A 26,522-nucleotide genomic window follows, 5' to 3' on the forward strand; every position below is an offset into this window, starting at 1 on the left:
GTGAGTAAAATAATTATTTGATCCCCAAGCAAAACATGAGTTAGTACTTGGTACAGAAACCCTTGTTGGCAAGCACAGACACAGCACAGCTTTCTTTTAGTTGGTTACTAGGTTTGCACACATGTCCAGGGAGATTTTGGTCCACTCTTCTTTACAGATCTTCTCTAAATCTTTAAGGTTTCTTAGCTTTCGCCTAGCAAATCAAAGCTTCAGCTCCCTTCATACATTTTCTATAGGATTAAAGTCTGGAGACTGACTAGGCCATTCCGTGACCTTAATGTGCTTCTTCCTGAGCCACTCCGCTGTTGCCTTGGCAGTATGTTTTGGGTCATTGTCATCCTGGAACTCATCTTCAGTGTTTCGTCCCTAAAAATAACTCAACACACAGTCATTAATGTCTACACCCCTGGCAACAAAATGGCTAATCGGGCCAATTTGGACATTTTCACTGGGGTAAATTCACTTTTGTTGCCAGGGGTTTAGACATTAATGGCTGTGTGTTGAGTTATTTTGAGGGGACAGCAAATTTACACTGTTATACAAGCTGTACACTCACTACTTTACATTGTAGCAAAGTGTCATTTTGTCAGTGTTGTCACATGTAAAGATATAATAAAATATTTACAAAAATGTGAGGGGTGTACTCACATTTGGGAGATACTGTAAATCCCATCGACTTTCAGTTGCCATTGCCACAAGATAATCAATGTTATTCACTTAATCTCTCAGAGGTCATAAAGTTATTGCTGATTGGTCAATATTATATTGGTCAGTATTATATATATATATATATTGTGACAGGAAGTCAGGTAAATCTGTGGGTGTTGTCACAGACGGGACATACATTTCTGCCTTGTTTAGACAATACACCAATTGTTATTAGGCAACGGCTGCAAAAGTAGCCAGAAAAGGTCTAAGGGCGTTGGAAAACTTCAGCTGTTCAGAATGAGGCAATTAAGGCCTCTATAAGTAATCCAGAGGATTACCACTGAATTGCTGCATCGTGAGGCTTTGTGAGTAAGGAGAGCAGTAGCTGAAATCTTCTGAGGAGGTGAGACGGTGATTGATTTTTCTGTGTGATAAAAATCAAAAGACTATTGTTTTTCTGCTGTATGACCAGCAGTGTCTGCCCAGCACTAGGCTGTGCCAGACTCCATAGATAGGTTCCTGCGTGGAAGGTAGACGCCCAAAGTGGCCAGGGTTTATTTTATGTTTGATTTTGTTCATGCTGTTTGGATGCTTGCACTTGTTTCCAGCAAGATGGACTGCCTGTCTGTAGAAATTCAGTGTGTAGTGAACCCATCCAGGGGATCACACACCCTGCTACCGAGCTAACATCTTACACATGGTGGAGTGCCGCGGGCAGTTAAAGTAAACCCAAAATGGAGGAGATACTGAAACAGCTGGCTATAGCAAATGCAAATCAACAGCAGACGAATGCAGGTTTGCAGCAGAGCATTGCGGCTCAACAACAGGCTCACGCAGCTCATCAACAGGTTCACCAAGAGAGCCTTGCAGCTCAACAACAGGCTCACCAAGAGAGCATTGCAGGCTTGGAACAGAGACACCAGCAGCAAATGGAGGCCATCGTGAAACAGCTTAAGAGACAGCAGACCGTGGCTGGGAGTCAGGCCAGTAACATGCCGACTTTTCAGGAAAAAAATTATTGCCAAAGATGACTGCAGATGAGGACCCTGAGATGTTTCTGACCACGTTTGAGAGAGCAGCGGAAAGAGAGAGTTGGCCTAAAGACCAGTGGGCTGGACTAGTGGCCCCCTATTATCTGGAGAAGCCCAAAAGGCATATTTTGATTTGGACCTTACAGACGCAAAAAACTATGATCGATTAAAATAGGAAATATAGGCAACTTTTCGGTGTAACCCTGGATGTCCGTGCTCAGCGGGTCCACAATTGGAGTTATCAGCTGAGGAAGCCACCTCGGTCGCAGATGTATGACCTCATCCATGTGGCTAGGAAAAGGCTGCAGCCAGAAACACTGTCCAGACCAAAAATTTTGAAGCGAGTAGTCATGGACAAATTTCTTAGGTCTCTTCCTAACACCCTGCAGAAATGGGTGAACCATGGTGGTCCGGAAACCGCAGACAAACTTGTAGACCTGGTCGAAAGGTACCTAACAACAGAGAATTTGTCCTCTTCCACCAGAGACGCACAGACTTTTCACCCCAAGACCAGACCCTCCCCACCTATAGGTAAGACTGCATCAAGGGATGGGGGTGGAGAGAGGTACCAAGGAGCAACTAGAGGAATTATCGGGACTACTGCTAATGTTTGGCGAGAGTGGCCTGGAAGACCCATCCCACAGGAGAGGACCAGAAGGTTGATTTGTTACCGTTGCCGGGAAGAGGGACATGTAGCAGCGGTTTGCCCAGCGGGTGATGAACCCATGCAGTGTGACTTTCTGACAGAGAGACGACAGTCCCTTTTTGCAACCACATGCACTGCAGTAAAGGGAAATGAGAAACCTTTATATAGAATGTGCTTAGATGGTAAAAATGTTGTGGTATTGTTGGATTCAGGTAGCCTGGTCACCTTAGTGAAAAGTGATCTAGTGGTGGGAAAAACCTTACATCCAAGGAAAATGGCTGTAGTTTGTGTACATGGGGACACTCAAGAATATCCGGTGACTATGGTTTCCTTTGAAACCTCCCTCGGTAACTTGTCAACAGGTGGGTTTAGTTCCCAAACTGCCACATGACGCCATTGTGGGAAGGGATTTCCCAAAATTCTTGGAACTCTAGGACTGCCCAGATTCCCTAGTAGGCGGTTCTTCTGAGTCTGAACCATCTACTCCAGCAGCCTATAACTGTGAGGATTCTCCTGAGTTTCCATTCTCAGTATTAGCAGGGGAAACACCAGTCCCTAGGGAGGAGCCTGCTACCTCAGAAGAGGAACAGCGGCCGATAGGGTTTGATGACCTCGAGGTGCACAGAGAAAATGTTGTCACTGAGCAATTGAGGGACCCCACATTGCTAAGAGCCCGGGAGAATGTAGTGAAGATAGATGGGGAGTTAGTTAACCCTGACGAGAGGGTTGCCCTCCCTTACTTCATTATTGAAAGGGACCTGTTGTATCGAGTGTCACAGAGGATAGAGGACACCATTGAGCAACTGGTAGTGCCTAAACCGTACCGCAAGATGGTTTTTGAACTGGCCCATGGACACAATCTTGGGGGACATTTGGGAGCAGAAAAAACCCGGGAGAGGATCGCCCAAAGGTTTTATTGGCCTGGGATCACTAAAGAAGTGGAATTGTACTGCTCTTCCTGTCCAGTGTGTCAGATTACTGCACCCATGCCACATTTCCGCAGTCCGTTGGTACCCCTGCCCATTATCGAGGTCCCTTTTGAGAGGATCGCCATGGACTTGGTTGGCCCCTTACTGAAGTCCACTAGAGGGCACCAGCACATCTTGGTAATAATGGACTATGCCACCCGGTACCCAGAAGCGATTCCTCTCCGAAACACCTCTGCTAAAACAATTGCCAAAGAGTTATTTAAGGTTTTCAGCCGCGTGGGTCTTCCTAAGGAAGTTCTAACTGACCAGGGCACCCCGTTTATGTCCAGGGTGACCAAAGAACTTTGTAAACTCCTGAAAGTGACCCAACTACGTACATCAGTATATCACCCTCAAACAGACAGGTTAGTGGAAAGGTTTAATAAAACATTAAAACAAATGTTGAGGAAGGTGGTGGATAAAGACGGAAAGAATTTGGATTATCTGCTTCCTTATCTGATGTTTGCAATAAGAGAGGTTCCCCAATCGTCCACAGGGTTCTCTCCATTTGAGCTACTGTATGGGAGGCACCCCCGGGGCCTACTGGACATTGCCAGGGAAACATGGGGGAGTGAGAGTTCCCCTCATCGAAGTGTGATTGAACATGTGACCCAAATGCAAGATAGAATTGCCTAAGTGATGGCGATTGTGAAGGAACATTTAGCCCAAGCCCAATTTGCTCAACAAAGGGTTTATAATCTTAGGGCCCAGGTCCGTTCCTTTGCACCTGGTGATAGGGTGTTGGTGCTGGTCCCCAAGTCTTCAGTTTAAGGCTTTTCTCAACCATTTTTGTTAAAACAAATTTCAAAGACAAACATATGAATTACCCTCAAAGAGGTTTTCCAGCATTTCTCAAGCACAAATTTAAACACACATTAGCCTCCTAGCATATTGTTGCAGTGATCCTTCTCTGAGTCCAGGTGCCAAAGTCGGTTTTAATAACCATTGAAGAAATTGAATATGCTGTTTACCCTGTCTGGCATACACCTCGGAGCTCCTCAAACTGCCTGGGGGAACCCTGGGTAATAAAAAATATCTTTTTATACCATGTCTTAGCACAACACTGACACATGTTAAAGCAGAACTTTACCCTAAAGAGGAAGTTCAGCTTTATGCCCTCCTCTCATCCCCCCTGCCTGCAACCTTCTGGGAAACGTCACAAGTCCCAGAAGGCTGTGGGATCATTCACACAGTGCAGCACAACTAGCTCATGTGCAGTGGCAGCCGAATGTGAAGTCACAAGGAATCACAGGTAGCTGCCCACAGTGAACCTGTCTGCACCAAAAACATGTTGATAAAAAATGTTACTGCGCTGATCCAAAGATTTTTTACATTTTACAATTTCATAAAGTGCTATTAAGCCATACGCTAACTTGGTGCACAAACAACTCGAAATGACGTGCTATATCAAGTGCAACGACATTAGTGGTGTACTATATGGATAAACATGTGTGAGGATATCACATTTAAATATATATAACTACATATAATGTGCAATAAACAAAATGCTAAATAGTGAAAAAACGGCGGTTAATTGTCAACATGGAACATCAAAGTGCTCCTAGTGTGGTTAAATACCCCAAAAAATATATAAAACATATTAAATTATGATCAAAGTCCCATAAATGACTAGTGAATGTGCAGACAATACTGAAAAATTCCAATAATGGAACAGCAAACAATATGTCAATTGAACGATGAATTCCAATGAAGGAGAAAGGAGTTCAATGCTGGAATTCATCGTTCAATTGACATATTGTTTGCTGTTCCATTATTGGAATTTTTCAGTATTGTCACTTCATATCTGCACCAAAAACAGGCTGGATTTGGTTCTATTGAGGATAACGCTACACCCCGGATAGATAATTGTCCTTTTTTTCAAAGGTCAGCACCGATTTTTCAACCCCTCCATAGACTCCCATGTTAAATTTTCAATTCTCAGTCATGTTTGGGCAACCGGTACCGGCCAGCCATAGGTCCTCTGGAGCCCAAATTATTTTTACCATGTAGCCCCAATCGTCCTCTAACGTGGAACCGAGTATGGGGACCGGAGAACGTAGGACCGGGGAGAACCAATTTTTGGAAGCTTGGATACCACTTCCATAGACTCCAATGTTAAACAGTCAATATTTGGGGACCGATTACCGGCCGGACATCGGTGCCCTTGACTCAAAACTGGGAACACATGTAGCCCCTTACTTCCTCAACCGACAAGCCCAGTTTGGGGACCGGAGAACGTAAGACCAGGGAGCAGCATTTTTTTTAAGCCGAACATCAACCGCCATAGACTCCCATTATAAGTGGTTCGGTAGCCGGTTGTGTTTGGGCACTCGGTACAGGTTGGGCATCGGTGCCCTTGACAATTCCTTTGGAACCTGAGTCCGGGATAAATGTGGCTACCACCTCTCCGTGTCGGTGTATTTTTAAGACCCGTAGCCGAAGCGGTAGGTGTGGAAGTTTTTAACGGTGTGCCGGTTACCGAATACCAGCCTTAAATATACGAGGGGGGGTCTCATTAAATTGGAAAGCATTGGGGAAATCTAATGAGACCCCCTGGAGCTCTGCGGTGAACAGTTTTTGAGCTATACCATTTCAAAGTGCGGTTTTCCAGTTACCAAAACCTTCTGGTGGGGGTACCGGTCCCAAACTGTGTGGGTACCCACATATGTCCCCTACAGCACCCTGAAGTGTGGTATTTTTGTGACCCATGGTTCCGGATCGTGGTTACCCTGAATGGAGGGTACCTAGTGTGACCGGTAACTTCCCGGTAAAAGGTTCTAGAAACCCCGAATTTGTTCGATACCCTCCGGTTGCTATTCAGGAAGATGGTCCCCCAGTTTGAAGTCGGTAGCAGGTTCCGTTCGAAAGTTATAGCCCAAAAACCGAAATTTGCCACTTCCAGGCTAAAGTCCCAAAAACACCCAACTTTGCACGGCCAGTTCTACCGAACCGTAACCGGTAGCTCTCCTGCCAGTTTTCCTGCCGGGAAAAACGGTCGTGTGTACGAGGCTAAAGATTAAATAGCTTTATTGAACAAAAACATTTCATTATAAGAAGATTTTGTGAGATTGGGAATGTTGACACTCAAAGACTAAAATGTATGTCTTTTTTCTTATATTCTTATATTCTCTTATTAGTAAAACACTTGAACTGATGGTTTTGCCAGTAGACGCACATCTGTGGCTATTTTGAACTTCAGTAAGATAGCACCTTGATTCTTCCTGGAAGCGCAAAGGTAAACTGAAAGCCTCTGTTTTGAATCCTGCCTGAAAGTGATGCTTTAGAAATGGAAATCCGTGACCCCCACCAATGCTGAAAAAGTTGTCTCTGTAGTTGCCAACCTGAAATGTATTTGCTTTATTCTTAGCTCTGGGAGTAAGAACATTTCTTGGCTGAAAGTCTTATTGTTCAATTTTCTAGAAATTGACAAAATGCCTGTTTCAAAATAAGTGCCATGGAATTCTCTGCCACAGCTGCTACTCTCAGCTCTCACTAAATTACCAAATAAAACTTACATTAGCGGATGCTCAATATTCTCTGCTGATCGAATGTCCTTTAGGAAAACCTTAGATATAATATCAATATCCTTTTAGGATAGAAATAGAACAGTTAAAAATAAGTGAAATTTAAAAAAAACGATTAAAAACAACTAAAATATTTATAACTGACATAAAAAAGGCAGAAAGTATTCAGAATCAGGTAGCTCATTTGGTGTAAGAACGGAAACTGATTTATAAATAGAACCTAATACAATTAAACCAGGATCTCACATACATCAGCAAGATTTATCCAATGTGGATATTCACAAATTTATAGGGGCTCCTGCTAAAGGAGTTTTCACCATTTTCTGGTTTTGGAAGGCTATTACATTTTGGGGTTGATTTACTAAAGGCAAATAGACTGTTCCCTTTGCAAGTGAATTATCCCCAGAGGTTAGTGAATGAGGTCCATCTCTTCTGACTTCCATCATTTAATCATGTGCAAGCAAAAAATGCTTTTTTAGTTTCCTTGAATATGATTGGGTATTCTTTGCAAAGTGAAATTTTACCAAACTCACTAAGCTCTGTGGAAAAAAAAATCCCTTGCAAATGTAACACTCTGTTTGTTAATAAATCAACCCCTCCATGTTTCTATTAACTCAAATTGCACCCTGGGCAGTGGCGGTGCATCCATAAGGGGCACATGGGCACCTCCCCCTCTCTCCTGCCACCTCTCTATAACCGTAGATAGATAGATTCATGCATTACATGAATCTATCTATGGTCGCCTATTCAGGTGCCCTTTTCGGGCACCGAGAGCCTGATTTACAGCGGTGGGGTATTTTTTGGAAGCACCTGATTAGAGCCGTAGGCTCTAATAGGCGACCAAAAAGGTGAACAGTGGGCACCATGCTGGGCGCTCGCTGTTTACTCAGTGTTGTGTTAGGAAAACAAATATTCATTCGCTTTCCAAACACTGAACCACCTCTCAGCCAATCAGGGCTCGGGTCTGTTACCTAACAACTGATGGGCTGAAACGACAGTTGTTGCAATTGATATGAGCGGTAGCGGTAATTGATGGGTGCAGTGGCAGCAATTGATGGGCACAGAAGCGGCAATTGATAGGCACACTGGCAGCAATTTATGGACACAGTTGCAGCAATTTATGGGCACACTGGCAGCACTTGATGGGTACAGTAGCTGCATTTGATGGGACAGTGGCGGCAATTTATGAGTACAGTGGCTGCATTTGATGGCACAGTGGTGGCAATTGATGGCACAGTGGCTGCGTTTGATGGGCACAGTGGCTGTGTTTGATGGCACAGTGGCTGCAATTGATGGACACAATAGCTGTGTTTAATGCACACAGTGACTGCAATTGATGTCTTTTTTTTTTTCAGTTTGTTTGCACCCCCCCAAAAAATTTTGAGCACCAGCCGCCACTGACCATGGGTCTTAATAGCTAATCACAAAACCCTATATAAAAGCCTTGCAGTAAACAGCAGTCAACATTTTAGAGTGAGCTAGGGCAATACAATGCTTACCTGCATGCTTAGAGGTATTAAAAGTGCCAATCACAGTTTTAATGCATTGAGGCTAAATTTCAAAATGCAATGATTATGCATGACAGTCACAGACTGCATTTACCAATTACTGCTTACTACTAGCTGTCAGTAATTTTTCACACTATACAACATAAATCCACAAAGAAACAGAGTTGTTTACACTGCTTGTCACATACATACAAGAAGCAAGTATCAGACAGTATAAGGTAATATAGCTCCAAAATGTTTCTCACAAATCCCTCTGTCACTCTATTTTTCTCATCTGTCCCTGTTTTTGGTCCAAAGTATGGATCGCTATGCAATTGTTTTTATTAAATACCAAAAGTGTTTAACTACTGTACATCAAACCTTTTAAACAGCCTCTATATTATTTTATTTCTTCTCCTGAAAAGTCAGTATATGGGCCAGAGGCAATAGGCTTCGGGTGTGTCATGATGAGCCTATACTGCATGCTTCCAGGTGTGTTCTCTTTTTTTTTTTTACATCAGTTTGCAACACTTCTGGGACCATTCAGAGTTCATTGAAGGGTGCATTTGGCTTACAGTTATCTTCCTTCTGACCTGCTATTGACCCCTTTCTGATTTTCATTACATAATTACACAGTTGTTAACCACTTCAGCCCGGAGGATTTGACTGCCCAATGACTAGGCTATTTTTTGTGATTCGGCACTAGGTCACTTTAACTGACAATTGGGCGGTCATGCAACGTTGCACCCAAACAAAATTGATGTCCATTTTTTCCCACAAATAGAGCTTTCTTTTGGTGGTATTTGATCACCTCTGCGGTTTTTTATAAACAAAAGAAGAAGGGACAATTTTGAAAAAAAAACAATATTTTTTACCTTTTGCCATAATAAAAAAAATATATATATATTTAAACAAAACTAATTTCTTTTTCAGTTTAGGCCGATACGTATTCTTCTACATATTTTTGATAAAAAAATTGCAATAAGCGTATATTGATTGGTTTGTGCAAAAGTCATAGCGTCTACAAAATAGGGCTAGTTTTATGGCATTTTTATAAAAAAAAATGTTTTACTAGTAATGGCGGCGATCAGTTATTTTTATCGTGACTGCGATATTGTGGAGGACACATTGGACACTTTTGACACTATTTTGGGACAATTCACATTTATACAGCGATCGGTGCTGTAAAAATGCACTGATTACTGTGAAAATTGCACTGGCAGTGAAGGGGTTAACCAGTAGGGGGTGAAGAAGGGATTAAGTGTGTCCTAGGGAGTGATTCTTACTGTGTGGGGGCTGGGCTACCAGTGACACGACAGTGATCAGAAAAGATGCAGGAAGGAGGGTTCGGGTTTCCTGGATCCGCTCTACGTTTACCTTGCCTAGGCTATAAATCCTCCACAAGCTCCTACAGCTCTGGATATCCTGACATTTCTGCCTATTGGATGGAGTGGATCTGAAGCAACCAGCACAGACAATATGCATCTGGGTAGCTTGCCGGCCAGCCCTTCTGAAGCAACCGGCACTCACAGTGTGCATCTGGGCAGCCTTCTGTCCGATTCTTCTCAACCCCTATTTGGGTCCAATGGTAGGAGAGCAACCGGAGATGGCATATCCAAATTAGACAGCTGCCACCCGGAGGCTACAATCTATCCCAATTCTGACACCACTGAACTGTAGGGGTTAAATTCTACCATCAGTCTCCCTCTTACCTTTTAGACTTGGCTACAAGGCCCTAGAAGTCTTGCTTAATCAGACACAGACACACTGGAATGAAGAGCAGAGACTTATTTATTGGGCGCGGTCCATCATGTTGCATACAAAAGCATGTTGGACTATTTCTGCCCACCAACCAGATACAAATATAATGCATATAATGATAAGTGCATGTCAGATAACAGATTTCCTTTATTATAAGGAAAATACCTCCTTATTCATTTAACCAATCTAAGGCCCCGTACACACGAGAGGATCTATCCGCTGGTATTTATCCGCGGATCAGTTCCAGCGGATAGATCCTGTGGTGTGTACGGCCCAGCGGATATTTATCCGCGGATATTTTTCGGGCTGATGGATTTCCAGCGGATAAAAATTTCTTAGCATGCTAAGAAATCTATCCGCTGGAATCCTGTCCAGCGGATTGATCCGGTGGTCTGTACAGACTCACCGGATCAATCCGTCCGATCCCCTCCCTCGCATGCGTCGTAATGATTCGACGCATGCGTGAGAAGTCTTTACCTTCCAGCGTCGCGCACGTCGCCGCGTCATCATCGAGGCAATGGCGCGACACGTCACCGCGGATGGATTCCGCGCGGATTTCGATTTGAAACCATCAGATCAAAATCCGCCAGAGGATTTATCCGCGGGAACGGTCCGGAGGACCGTTTCCAGCGGATAATCCTCTCGTGTGTACAAGGCCATAGAGATACACATATTTAGAAGTCTTTACGTATTAGTATCTAGGCAAATTATGCTATTACTTACATAGTAGGTGAGGTTAAAAAAAGACACAAGTCCATCAAGTCCAACCTATGTGTGTGATTATATGTCAGTATTACATTGTATATCCCTGTATGTTGTAGTCGTTTAGGTGCTTATCTAATAGTTTTTTTTTAAACTATTGATGCTCCCCGATGAAACCACCGATTGTGGAAGGGAATTCCACATCTTTCCACCCTTAAGCCCATAACACTATCAGTTTTCCTGCTGGTTTTCTTCTTCAGGTTTACCAAAAACAATGTAGTGCAAGGGTCTGCCAGAATGCATACAAATTGAAACTCTTGAGGTTTGACCTTATATTAGATGGTTTTGGTAAACCTGAAGAGAAAACCAGCAGGAAAACTGATAGTGTGTATGTGGCTTCACAGTAAAGAACCCTCTACGCAGTTTAGGGATAAACTTATTTTCTTCTAATTTTAATGAGTGCCACGTGTCCTTATTAAACCACTTGCTTACTAGCACATATGTCCCCCTCCTGCCAGGTGACATTTCAGCTTCCGGCACTGCGTCGCTTTAACTGACAATTGCGCAGTCGTGCTAAGTGGCTCCCAAAAAAAATGTCGTCCTTTTTTCTCCACAAGTAGAGCTTTCTTTTGGTGGTATTTGATCACCTCTGCGGTTTTAATTTTTTGCGCTATAACAAAAAAAAGCATACATTTTGAAAAAAAAATCAATATTTTTTTTACTTGTTGCTATAATACATAGCCAATTTAAAAAAAAAAAAAACATTTTTTTTTCTCAGTCTAGGCCGATACGTATTCTTCCTACATATTTTTGGTAAAAACAAAAAAAATCACAATAAGCGAATAGTTTGCGCAAAAGTTATTAGCGCCTACAAAATAGGGGACAGAATTTTTATTTTTTATTATTTATTTTCTTACTAGTAATGGCAGCGACCTGCGATTTTTATCGGCACTGCGACCTAATGGCGGACATATCAGACACTTTTGACACATTTTTGGCACCATTCACACTTTATACTGCGATCCGTGCTATAAATATGCACTTATTACTGTATAAATGTGACTGCTTTGAGGTGTTAACACTAGGGGTGAGGAAGGGGTTAAATGTGTGCCCTGCCTAGTGTTTCTAACTGTGGGGGAAGGGACTGACCTGGGGGAGGTGACCGATCTGTGTCCCCTATGTACAAGGGACACAAATCGGTCTCCTCTCTCCCTGACAGGACGTGGATCTGTGTGTTTACACATACAGATCACGTCCTTGTCTCTGTAACCGTCGATCGCGGGTGCCTGGCGGACATCGCAGCTGCCAGGCACGCGCATCGGCATCTCAGTGATGCGGCGGGCATGCGTACGCCCCCCAGTGGCTGAGAGGCCGTATATAGACGGCCCTACCGGAAATTAGGCTCCACACTGCGCCGTATAAAGTCGTACGGCCGTCATGAAGTGGTTAAACTTCCTCCCTTCCCGCGGAAAAAGTTTTATTCCTATTGTGGGGTCACCATTATGGTATTTGTAAATTGAAATCATATCCCCCTCTCAAGCTTCTCTTCTCCAGAGAGAATAAGTTCAGCACCTTTCTTCATGACTAATATCCTCCAGTCCCTTTATTAGCTTTATTGCCCTTCTCTGTACTCACTCTATTTCCAGTACACCCTTCCTGAGGACTGGTGCCAGAACTGGACAGCATACTCTAGGTGAGGCCGGACCAGAGCCATATTATCTACTAGGACCCCCAGGTCCTTTCCATCCTTGATTCCCCCAGAGGTTCTCCCCCCCCCCCAGTGAGTAGATTGCATTCATATTTCTGCCACCTAAATGCATTATTTTACATTTTTCCCATTAAACCTCATGTGTCATTAGTTGCCCACTCCATTATTTGTTCAGATCTTCTTTCAAGGTTCTCACATCCTGCGGAGAAGTTATTGCCCTGCTTAACATAGTATAGTCTGTAAAAAAGAGATTTGGCCCCATCCTCAGGTCGTTATGAACAAAATTAAATAGGATTAGTACCAGCACAGAACCTGGGGGACCCCACTACCCACCCCTGTCCATTCAGAGTACTCCCCATTTACCATCACCCTCTGAACTCCCCGTTGTAGCTAGTCTGAACTCCCCCTTGTAGCTAGTCTGAACTCGCCCTTGTAGCTACTTAGACAAAGAAAACCGCTGGAGTTTTTCTATAACCTCTTCTAACAGCCTAGACATTTGCCTGATACATATGTTTACCTCATAAGTTTCCCATTTTAAAACTTTCACAATTATTAAACAAGCTTACTGAAAAATGTTCTATAACACTCTTTTAAAACTGAATAGTTAAAGAAGCACTCTACCTATGAGCATAAATATTATCCATAATTATCCAAAACATATAGGCCCCGGATTCACAAAGCACTTACGCCCGACGTATCTCGAGATATGCCGCGTAAGTGCAAATATGCGCCATCGTATCTGTGCGCCGTTCCCACAAACTAGATACGCCCTGAAAATAGGCTTCATCCGACCAACGTTAACTTGTCTACACCGGCGTATCGTGGGGCCATATTTACTCTGGCCGTATTTGGCGCACTCATTGAATTTCTACTTCACATATGCAAATGAGGGAGATACGCCGATTCACGAAGCTACGTCGCAGTGCGTGCAAAGTCATACGTCCGCCGCAAAGTATGCCCCCATAAAAGGAGGTGTAACGCAGCAGCATCCAAGCAAAGGGAACACAAGCCGACGTATTTTACGTAGTTTACGTTGTACGTGAATATGGCTGGGTGTAGTTACGTTCACGCCGTAGGCGGGGATCCGTCGTATCTTAGGCATTCCCTTCCCTTCGTGATTCTGAGCATGCGCACTGGGATGCGTCCACGGGACGGCGCATGCCGTCGTTAATTATTCGTATCTGTCTGGCGCTCGGCCCATCATTAGCATGGCTCACGCCCACTTCCACTTACGACGGCTTACGCCGTGGGAACCCAGCGCAGTTTGGGAGGCAAGTGCATTGTGAATTCGGTGCTTGCCTCTCTGCGCTACGTCGGCGTAGCGTATATTAGATATGCTACGCCGCATAAATATGCGCCAATGTATGTGAATCCGGGCCATATTCTTCTAAATCAGTGATCTCAACCTGTCTCAGGGCCCATTAACAGGCCAGGTTTGTAAGATAACTGAAATACATAATTTGCTGCTCAGTGATTTCAGTATTCTTGTCTGCATCTCCCCAAGGTAATACCTAAACCTGGGTTGTTAGTGGGCCCTGAGGACAGGGTTGATGACCACTGTTTTAAATAACCCTTCACATCCCACGGAAACGTTTTTTTTTTGTTGGAGTCATCAGTAAGGTATTTGTATATCGGCTAACAATTTTTCCCTCTCAAGCTGAAATCCAAAGGAGGGTTAAGCTCTCCCTGATTTTTTGCGATCATCCTGAAATAGGAATATTGGACCTGGAAAACATCATAGTCGGTCCAGCTGTGGGTGCAACTGAAACATGTACACACGATCAGAATTTCCAACAACAAAACTTGTTGTCGGAAAATTTGATAACCAGCTCTCAAATTTTTGTTGTCGGAAATTCCGACAGCAAATGTCCAATGGAGCCTACACGCGGTCGCAGTTTTCCGACAACAAGCTCCAATAGAACATTTGTTGATGGAAATTCCTATCGTGTGTGTGTGTGGCAAAACCCTCCAGCTATTCCTTCCTATCAGTGTACCGTTCCTGTACGTTTAGATCAGGACTGTGCTGTTTTTTTTTTTTTTTACACCTCCCTTCTCTTTCTTCTTTTATCCTGCACCACCTGGACAGCTTCTCCCCACCATGGTAACAAAAATTACAGGTGGAGGCAAGTAAGAAAACCCTGCAAAGTCCAGATCTGTCAGTGCACCTGTACTAATAAGCTGGCAGCACTGTCCCAAGTGCTGTCCAGATGTGACAGCAGCCTCTGAGGGTATGAATGGCTTTGAATACCTTTAGCCCCTTTAATTATGTATGATGGATTTGAAGGTAAACAAAGCCATTTATTAGAATGTAGAAAGCTGAAGTGTGGACAATGGTGACTGACCACTGTACTCACCTCAAGGATCAGAACTATGAATGGATTTGCTTATAAATACAAATCCATTTATAAATGTAAAACAAATATATGTATAAAAACAGAATCATCAAATAACTTTTATGACTTTCAGGGTACATTCACACCAGTGGCTGCGTTAGAATTCAACGGCTGGTTTGCGGTGGGATGAAAGCAGTGCTAATACACTGTTTATGGTGCAAAGCATTGTTTACTTAATGAAAATTCACTGTATAACATTTAATTTTTTTTTAAGTTCTAATGGCCACAGCTTGATGCCAGGCAGTGGATTGATTTGGACTGTGCAGAAAAAAGTAGCGTGAACCGGACAGGTAGGAGACAAGGCATTGTGTCTCATATTGCATTGGGATTGTGCTGGAATAGCTGCCCAACACATTCCTACTGCACCTATGTGAATATGCCTTCACAAATTGGTGCATATTTTTGTTGTATTTTATATATTTATACATTTTAATGCAGCCTGTGCCCAGTTTTGCACTGCAAAATTCGCTATTTTCACTCCTTTTTTTCTTAATGTATCAGCTACTAAATAATTTATAGCAGTGGCCGGCTGCTGTTTTTTGTTTTTGTTTTGGGGGGCTGCAACAACAACCCCCCACTCATGGCACCTCCGGTACTTACTCCATCTAGGTTGTGGGGATCGGGCATCGGCGGGCACCGTGGGCAGCAGCGGGGATTGGAGCATCGGCAGATATCAGGCTGTGGCATCGGGCAGCGTCTGTGTCTTCTCCCCCTCGCTTCTGCCATGCATCTCCTCCCCTCCGCCTAGGCATCCAATAAGATCGCCTGTTCTTTCAGCCAGTCGGAGGACAGGTACCAGACCCACTTCTCGATTGGCCGGGAGGAGGATCAGTGTTGCCTCTGGCTCTAATCAGGTGCTTAAAAAAAACACCCCTGACGCTGTTATTTATGTTATTTATTCAGTCACATAACTTCCGGATGGACTTACGTGACTGTAACGAACACGTGCGGGAACGCAGGGCACCGAAAGTGATATTGGACGAGTTTGCGACTCGTTTTTGATAGGCCTGTCTGATACTTCACATTGTGAGTACCTGTTTTTATTATTGCTGATGATTCCAATAAATGTTTTAAATACTACACTATCGAGCATCCCTCTTTACATCCCCCCCCCCATGCCACAATGTGAGGCTATCTGATACAGACACACCAGGGACACTTAAAGGGGACTTTGATGCCAAAGTAAAGATACATACCAGCGGAGCCTGAGATGTCAGGAGCCACCAGGAGATTGAAAGACACACTCATACGCTGTTACCTTACAGCGGTAAGGTAAGGGGACACCTATACCCTAAGTTGCACGGAGAACCAGCAACCACCTATCAGTAGCACTCCATATCAGAGATTGACTACTAGCACCAGCACCTTCAACCTGATCACTGTGCACACACAGTCATCCATCCAGCTTGCACCTTATGGACATTATCCGCACTGCGTTTAAAAAAAAAAAAATTATTTATTTTATTAAATTTTATGGAATTTTAGTGTAAATACATTTATTTATGGTTGCACATGTCACATGATGATGCCATTTTAAAGATGTTATCAGTTTATTTTCACATCTATTTTGTGGTACACTGTGCCCATCAAATGCAGCTACTGTGCCCATCAAATGCAGCCACTGTGGCATAAATTGTCACCACTGTGCCCATCAATTGTCGCCACTGTGCCCAGCAATTGTCGCCACTGTGCCATCAATTGTCACCACTGTGCCATTAATTGTCGCCACTGTGCCCAGCAATTGTAGCCACTGTGCCCATCAAATGCATCCACTGTGCCCATCAAATGCAGCCACTGTGCCATCAATTGTCGCCACTGTGCCAAGCAATTTTCGCCACTGTGCCATCAATTGTCACCACTGTGCCATTAATTGTGGCCACTGTGACCAGCAATTGTCGCCACTGTGCCCAGCAATTGTAGCCACTGTGCCCATCAATTTTCGCCACTGTGCCCAGCAATTGTAGCCACTGTGCCCAGCAATTGTAGCCACTGTGCCCAGCAATTGTAGCCACTGTTCCCTGTAAAATGCTGCCACTGTGCCCTGCAAAATGCCCCCTCCCCCTGCCTGGCACTTACCTTTCTGGGGTCAGCCATCCTGCTTCTACCATCCCTCGATGTCTTCTCCCGCCCTTGATGACACTTCAGCCAATCAGGATACCGGTAACCGGTGAACCTGATTGGCTGAGACGCATGTCAGTCTTATCCAAGGAAACACCCCCCCGTGCGCCCCTTGGATAAGCATCTGGAAGCCGTTTACAGCCTGGCTCTGGCTCTGATAGGCACTTCCACAGCCATCCAGTTTCCGTTATTCAGATGGCCGGTGCTCGCCAGGGGGGCAGCTATCTGAATAGTTGGCAGCAGTGGCAATACATAGATTCATGCAATGCATGAATCTATGTATTGTATCAGTGGCGGTGCGGGAGCCAGAGGGGGCGGCCATTTCGGCGCCCCTCTATGGACGCACCGCCACTGTCTACCTGGAGTTAGGCCGGCCAAAGATGGATCAGAAATTGCCTAGTTTAGCAGGAACCAGACAAATTTCCATCCATCTACGCCAGACTGCTTGAAACCGATCGATCAATTTTTTTGTTCGATCATAGCTGCCAGCAATGGTCATTGTATTCTGACCCATGGTTAAAGAGGAGAAAATTGCATAATGTATGGCCTTTCTTAGGTTTTTGTGAATTAATGAGGTGCTTTTATTGTATGGTTCACGTTATGTCTCACCCTGGACAGAATTTCATGTCCACTTTCACCCTAAATAGCAAACACCTTTTGCTACTCGGGGATTTCAACCTCTGGGCAAACTCCTCACAGGATCCCGTTGCCGACGCCTGCATTGACCATCTGGAAGGACTAGGTCTGCAGCAACTAGTATGTGGGCCCACACATACTTCCGGTCACACGCTCGACCTGATTTTCAGACAAGATCTGGAAATAAACATTTTGGAAAATGAACCGTTGCCATGGACAGATCACCATGCAATTAAATTCATAGTTTCCATAATTCCACCATTAATAAAAATACCTAAGCCGGTGATAACACACTGGACTAGATCTCAGAAGAAGCTCCATTCGGAACTCTTCAAATCTACCTTAGGTAATAAAATAAAAATAATCCAACCACCTCAAACAGCCTCTGAAACACTGGACGCCATAAATGCAGCCCTATTACAGTCAGCCGACTTAATAGCGCCGAAACGCAAGACCTGCATCCGGAAAAACAACTCCGGCTGGTTTAACAACCAGCTGTCGTTACTGAAGCAAGAGCGCAGAAGGGCGGAAGCCGCCTGGAAAAGAAACGCTTCAGAGGAGAACCTCACCATCTACAAGGCAATAACAAGAAAATACCATAAAGAGATCTTCAAAGCCAAAAAATATCACTTTTCCAATGCCATCACTAACGCCATAAACCGCCCTCGCGAACTGTTCAAACTGGTCACTCAGACCATGAATCCAGGATGTCTTGAACCCCCCAGTTCAGACACCCAGGAATTCTGTAATGAATTATCGGATTTCTTCATCGATAAAATCGAGAGAATCCGGGAAAGCATTCAGCAAAAACAATACCCCCCCTCAAACCCCCCTCAATCATTCACACAACACCCATAGAAATTTGGTAGAATCAACAAAGTTCACTCTGAAACCCATCTCCATCGATGCCGTTAAAATATCATCGGTACTTTGCGAAACAGCACAGCGCCTAATGATATTATCCCCGCTAAACTGCTGAAGGAATGTGCCGATATCTGGCGCCGCCTATCACGCAGCTTATAAATCAGTCATTCAAAAATGGCATAGTGCCCTCACAGCTGAAAGAGGGCACAATTCAGCCCATCTTGAAGAAACCCACCCTAGACCCCAAGGACCCAATTCACCGCCGTCCGATAACAGGCCTAACCGCCCTCTCCAAGGTATTGGAAAAAGTAGTGGTACAACAGCTGCAACAGCATCTGGACACCCATAATCTACTTGATCCATTCCAATCGGGTTTCCGTCCCGGACACGGGACGGAAACAGCATTGCTCAAAATTTGGGATGACGCCCTCGAGGCCGCAGACGAAGGAGAACCCTGTCTCCTGGTTCTGTTGGAACTAAGCGCAGCTTTTGACACGGTAGACCACAAACTGTTACTGACTCGGCTAGCTGAAGTAGCCAGAGTCACAGAAGGTGATTTAGCATGGTTCTCCTCCTTTCTGGAAAACCGATCACAAACAGTGAAATTGGGACCTTTCACTTCTGAAAAACGCACAGTATCATGCGGAGTCCCCCAGGGATCCCCTCTGTCACTGGTGCTGTTCAATATATACCTTCGCCCTCTCTTTGAAATCATCAGTAGCCAAAAACTACTTTATCACTCATATGCAGATGGCACGCAACTGTATTTTCGCATCCGCAACAAAAAGGATCATCATCCAAATCTAGAGACATGCCTCTCTTTGATAGAAAACTGGATAACTAAGAGTTATCTTAAACTCAACAGTTCCAAAACAGAACTTCTTCTGTCACACGCCAGCCGTAAGAGTCAACGGACAACAACCTGGACCCCCCCCGCCCATTCTGGGCCAAATCATCACCCCTAGCTCCAAAGTCAAAAGTCTCGGGGTCATCTTCGACACCTACATGACAATGGACGCACAAATAGGGTCAGTAGTCAGCGGATCCCACCATCTGCTGCGCCTACTACGCAGACTTATTCCATTTATCCCCAAAGAGGACATAGCAGTCGTGGTGGGAACAATTGTGAACTCCAGATTGGACTATGATAATGCCCTTTACCTCGGACTCCCAAAGTACCAAATTGCTCGCCTGCAAGTCGTACAAAATACGGCCGCCAGACTTGTGACTGGGAAAAAAACATGGGAATCAATCTCACCTTCGCTGAGAACCCTTCACTGGTTGCCAGTAAAGGACAGAATTGCTTTTAAAGCACTCTGTCTGACACATAAGTGCATCCATGGGAAGGCTCCGCAATATCTTTGCGACAAGATAAAAGCTCACAACGCCAATCGCATTCTGCGATCCACCAACCAAAATCTGCTTCAGATACCCAAAGCCAAATTCAAGTCCAAAGGAGAAAGAAGATTTGCGCTCCAAGGTCCCAGACTATGGAATGCTTTACCAACCAGCATTCGGTTGGAGGAAAACCACCTGACCTTCAGAAGAAAGATCAAAACTCATCTCTTTTGATATCAAGAGAGACAGGAACAACGAGCGCCCAGAGGAGATTTAGTTCGCATGTGCTGCGCTATATAAGTTTTTCATTCATTCATTCATTCATAACTTAGTGATACTTACAGAACTTTGAGGGCCGAGAGCCAAAAATTACACCATTAGACTGCTAGTACTGACAGCCAACATGCTGTAGTTTTGCATCGTTACTGGTAAGCTGAATACTTGCTGGTTAATGTCAATATTCTAGCTACAGTGCCTTGCAAAAGTATTCACCTCCTTGGCTTTTTACCTATTTTGTTACATTACAGCCTTTAGTTTAATGATTTTTTAATCTGAATTATATGTGATGGATCAGAACACAATAGTCTAAGTTGGTGAAATTCAATCTATCATAACCAAATGGAAAGAACATTGCACAACAGCAAACCTGCCAAGAGATGACCGCACACCAAAACTCATGGACAAAAATCAAAGAGGCAGCACAGGTAACCCTGGAGGGGCTGCAGAGTTCCACAGCAGAGACTGGAGTATCTGTACATACTGTAGTACGACAATAAGCCATACGCTTCATAGAGTTGGGCTTTATGGCAGAGTGGCCAGAAGAAAGCCATTACTTCAGCAAAACACAAAATGGCACGTTTTGAGTTTGCGAAAAGCCATGTGGGAGACTCCCAACATGTATGGAGGAAGGTGCTCTGGTCTGATGAGACTAAAATTGAACTTTTTGGCCATCAAAGAAAACTCTATGTCTGGCGAAAACCCAACACATCACATCACCCAAAGAACATCATCCCCAGTGAAACATGGTGGTGGCAGCATCATCCTGTGGGTATGTTTTTAAGCATTCGGGACTGAGAAACTGGTCAGAGTTGAGGGAAAGATGGATAGTGCTAAATACAGGGATATTCTTGAGCAAAATCTGTACCACTCTGTGTGTGATTTGAGGCTAGGATGGAGGTTCACCTTCCAGCAGGACAATGACCCCAAACACACTGCTAAAGCAACACTTGAGTGGTTTAAGGCCTCGTACACACGATAGGATAGCCAGAGGACAACGGTCTGAAGGACCGTTTTCATCAGTCCAAACGGATCGTGTGTAGGCCCCATAGGTTATTTAACCTTAGGTTAAAAAATTGAGAATTTGCTTTAAAATTTAACCTATAGATTGGTAACCGATAGGTCAAAACCGATCGTTAGTATTTAAAAGCATCGGTTAAAAACCCGCGCATGCTCAGAATCAAGTCGACGCATGCTTGGAAGCATTGAACTTCGTTTTTTCCAGCACTTCGTTGTGTTTTACATCACCGCTTTCTGACACGATCGTTTTTTTAACTGATGGTGTGTACAGACGACAGACCATCAGTCAGCATCATAGGTTAACCTAAGACAACGGTCCTTCAGACCGTTGTCCTCTGGCTATCCTATCGTGTACGAGGCCTAAGGCTCCATGCACACTGGGCTTAAAAAAAATGTCTGTTCTCTTTGGAGTAAAACATGTTCATATAGAGCATTTTTTGTATAAAGTTTAGACAAGTTTTAGTTTTTTTCTGCCAGTGAGCTCCAATCAGAAAACGTGAATGAGACAGATTTTTTTTTCTGCCTCTTAACGTTGATCTAAAAATATGCCTGTAAACATCCTAATGTGTATGAACACATAGGATAACATTGAGTTGCTTCTACAGACAAAACACAAAATTCCTGTAGAACGTTTTTTTATGCCAGTGTGTATGCAGCCAAAGGAGAAACATGTAAATGTTGGAATGGCCAAGTCAAAACCCAGACCTCAATCCAATAGAAAATCTGTGGTCAGACTTAAAGATTGCTGTTCACAAGCACAAACGATCCAACGTGAAGGAGCTGGAGCAGTTTTGCAAGGAGGAATGGGCAAAAATCCCAGTGATAAGATGTGGCAAGCTCATAGAGACTTATCCAAAGCGACTTGGAGCTGTTATAGCTGCAAAAGGTGGCTCTACAAAGTATTGACTTTAAGGGGGTGAATAGTTATGTACATTGATTTTTTTTTATTTGCTTCACAATAAAAAATAAAAAAAAACATCTTCAAAGTTGTGGGCATGTTCTGTAAATTAAATGATGCACATCCTCAAAACAATCCATGGTAATTCCAGGTTGTGAGGCAACAAAACACGAAAAATGACAAGGTTGGTGAATACTTTTGCAAGGCACTGTACTTGCTGGTTGCTCCCATGCTGTCTCTTGAGATATAATCCAGCTATAAGTGATACATTTGTTAAAGCCTTGTTGAAGGAGATGCACGCATTTTGGAATAATAATGCTGCAGTCGTTTTTGAGAGACATAAGAAGTAAATGAGTAATTTAATGCTCACGTGCCCACCCAGAACTGAAATATCAATTACATAATAGACTAATTCCCTAAATCTGTGCCACTTCATTGCTTTGCAGAAGAATACAAAGAAAATGTGGTGATGATTAGAATAGTAAAACCAACGGCTTTGGGACTAATAAAAGGTTACGAACGTTGTCTGCAGTAAATATTAGGAGGGATTGTGCCACCGTAAATGTTTGCACACTGCTTTTTAATAAATGAATAGTAAATAAATATCCCAGAAAGCTAAGGAGAACATTATTCCAAGCAAGTGTGTAATAACTATAGTAAATAAATAAACTCATGTGTCTTTTACGTGACCAGAAATGTTGTTGCATAGAAAAATAGATAAAGTAGGACCCCTGGTGGTTAAATGTAAAAATACCATGGTGAATAATAATGTTTTACTAAACTATTGCTATATAAAATAATAAACCTGTCACCATACTGTACTTATTATCAAGGATTCTTTGGAAAGTCCTCCAGTTGACAAGACAGCCATGCTTATTTTTTTGAACTATTGTACTTGAATTCCCATTGTAAAAACAGAAAATAATGTGAAACAATATTAAACCTGACATCCTTTAGATTAAAACAATAAAAAAAAATGCACCCTTTTCAATTGTATTCTGGTATTGGTAAGGTAAAGTATATGTAAATCCAGTAACTAAAATATGATATAAACTTTGTTAATCTATCTTTAAAAGTAATTCCTAATATTTGTTACGTTGTAGCTTTCATTGAAATTAAAACTGGTGGTCAATTCCTAAAGGTCCTAGATCATACACTCACTGCTGTATGGTGACATTGCTCTCTCCCTGGATTCCATTTTTTCTGCAGAGTCAGTCATATATGTAGACAGAAAGTGGCTGCAAACTGTAGTAGTATTCTTTCCGAAGTGAATTGTCCCTGCATTCATCAAGCTAAGGGAAAATGTGTTTGCAAAGTGAACAACTTATTTGCCTTTAGTAAATCAACCCGAAACAGTCTACAGGATGTGCACAGTGCATTGATATAAAGCTTTTACAAAGAGAAAAACTGTATTCTTTTATAGGATTTTTTTGTATTTAACACAACTAGATTATGGCTCTGACAACTTTTTTCAGCTTTGAGAGCTCATTTATACCTGGGTGTCCTGGTGAATTGCATTAACATGCATTGTTGCTCATAGTATTCATTCAAATAAAGGGGCTGCCACCTGACCAAAACATCGGAAAAAGTGTACATGCTCCATATTTTGAAACACATACTAGTGTGTTGCCATGCATTGCTGTGCATTGCAACATCTGTGCGTTCCCTTTCTCTCCTATTGAATGGGTGGCATCGCAATGACCTGATGCATGTAACATGCATTACTGTAATGTGACAGCACAAATCCAGCCCCTGAGTTTATATGTTCTTCTTGTATTCACCAAGGTAATTCCAAAATTCTCTTTCTTCCTCTAACACTGAAAAAAGCGCCCTGAGGCGATTTAGTTCGCATTTGTAGCACTATACAAGTTACTCACTCACTCACTCAATCTAACAAACCTAATATTTTGATGCAGTGTATAAAAATAAAAAATAAATAATAAGAAAAATAATACAGATCAAAATAAAACTGTTAATATTTTAACATTATTCAGTGTTTTCTTGGGAGTATCACAGGCTTTAGTAGTAAAGTGCTATCTTAATGTGACATATGTTTAAAAAATTCCCCGTTTCTTTGTGATTCCTTTTCTACAGTTGTCAGATTTTACCTAAACTCAGAGCTAAAAGTTCCATATTTCACGTTCCTTAAAGCAAATATGTCAGTCTTTTTTAATGTCATAAAGCCAACATTCTGTATAAAAGGATCTTGTCAGAAGAGAAGCATAAGGGTTGCTCTGAAGTCTCCTTCTGAAAATGGCATGTAACGGAATGGCCCGTGACACCCAGAGACTTTGGAAGGATGAGGGGTACTCCTGTGCCAGCGTCACTAATAACTATTGGGGCTAGGGTCACCCTGTGTCCCTTTTGGGCATAGGGTGAGTGAGAAATATTAATTAGAAATTACATGAGATGGGACATTACTGTTAATTCATGTATTGAGCCAGGAAATAAGGGACATATGTTGGATTGTTTTAGCATGGACAGTAATCCACAATACATTCCTTAATGTCTACAAAGAACTAATATGCTGACCCTACGGGTCAATAATGACTCATTCCTCTGTGTAGCACAGGCTGTTGAGATGGTAATTGAGTCTGTAATGGGGTGAGGTGGATTTGAGCTTGGTAGACAGCCTGGCTCCTGAAAGATCTTTCATTATGTATGCTAATACTGTTTTATGTCTGACATAGAAATGTGTATTCTGCAGGTGAATCACTTATTGTCGGGGACGGAATGTCCGGTGAATAATTAGCTCAACGGGATGTCATTGTTTAAGAGAGTGTGTATTGAAGTGATGTGTGGGTGGAGAGTTCTTTGTTCCTTTGATTACTGTAACATGTTGTACTGTATATAAGACTGAGAGTTACCATTAAAAATGTTCATTCATTTTGAACCAAGAGACCAGAGCTTGTGTTGTCTCGGTTATTCTGGGAAATGGGATGGATGGTTGGAGTGTCAGATAAGCTGTCGTGGTTGATGGAAGGGAAATCGTAAACGGTGGTGACCGTTACATGGCAGATCCTAGATTTCTTTTTTATGACCAGTTTGTTTTATTATTAGGCATTGCAAGATACTGGCTCTTATCCTTTTAAGTCTGAAAACCCTTTACCTGATGCCAACATGACAGCATACTAGTAATGTAGCTCCACCTCTTGTCCACTCCCTCAGGACCAGTGAATAGCATAAAAAAAGAGTAGTTATTTTTTTCCTCATACCTCAATGCAGCGATGAAGTAGTAGTATTATGTCCCCATTTCTGCCTCAGTGCAGCTGTCGGCTGGGTTCAGCCTCTCCCAGGGCGCAGTCCCAGTGCGCAGTCCCAGTGCTTGGGCTTCTAAATGCGCAAAATAGCCCGGAAGCCACTTTAGTGGGTTTTGCTGGGGCCTGCAGTGTTTCCTTAATTAAATCTGCCATGATTTAAGTGACTGCAGGCAGAGGTGTGGGGGGGCCAGCTGATGCTCTAATTTTCTCTTTGTTTGGCTGCTTGGGCCATTTAGGGTTTGCTGTCCCTTTACGTTCCTTTATTTACCTGGTATGTTACTCATTTACCTTGACTGAAGATAACATCTGATTGGTAGGGATGAACTTCCTTGTGCATATATATATATGCTATGTGTGTCACTTTAGAATGTGCTGTGAACAAGGCCCGCGTGCCGAAACATGGCTGCGTGTTCTTTTTATTATGCTCATGCAACAATAATAAAATTAAAGACTGAATTTCCAGTGGTGCCGGTTCTTCTATGTACATTTGTGGGTCGCGCTAGTTGAGGTGGCCTTGGCTGCCCACGCATGTGCGATGGCCAGTGGAGGGGAAATCTGCCATCTTGGTTAGGGGAAAAAAATAAAATGTTGCCAGGACAAGGGGGTGGAGTCCCAGGAGAGGGCGTTCTTACTTCCCCCGGACAATTTGAAAAGCTCCTTCTATGTTGGAAGCTTGGGAAAAAAAGAGCCTTCTGGTTATGTGGTGGAGCTGTGATCTTCTCTACAGACAGGCCACAGTTGAGCCCTGCTGCTCTCTACAGGTACTACAACAACAAAAAAAGGGATTTTTTGCATACTTCTTCCTCTTCTCAAAAAAATAATAAAATAATATAATATATTATATATATATATATATATATATATATATATTGATTCTGGTTCTATTCTTCCTTCCTAGCTTTCCTTATTTTCAGCTCACAATCCCACTTATCCTCCAGCCATGAGTCAGTCACCACTTATACAAGACCCTCAACTCCTAAGATAGGGGACCACCGATTGGGTAAGTTTTCATTTTTTCCAAAAACAAGTGTGCCTTTTGTGGATTGCTTTAATTTGTTTCAGCCCCGCACACTCACGCTCTCAAAAGTCAAGAGCCAGAGTAGACAGAGGATCCTCAGAGGAGTGAAGCCACAGGCACTGCTCTCATTCCAAGACAAAGTCCAAAAAAAGGCGACATGCCTCCTCTTCTCCTGAGCAATATCAACGCCCTAATAAAAAGACTTGCTGGGCCTTTGCCATAGTCC

The sequence above is a fragment of the Rana temporaria genome, chromosome 1 (genome assembly GCF_905171775.1).
Source record: "Rana temporaria chromosome 1, aRanTem1.1, whole genome shotgun sequence".
Taxonomy (NCBI): Eukaryota; Metazoa; Chordata; class Amphibia; order Anura; family Ranidae; genus Rana; species Rana temporaria.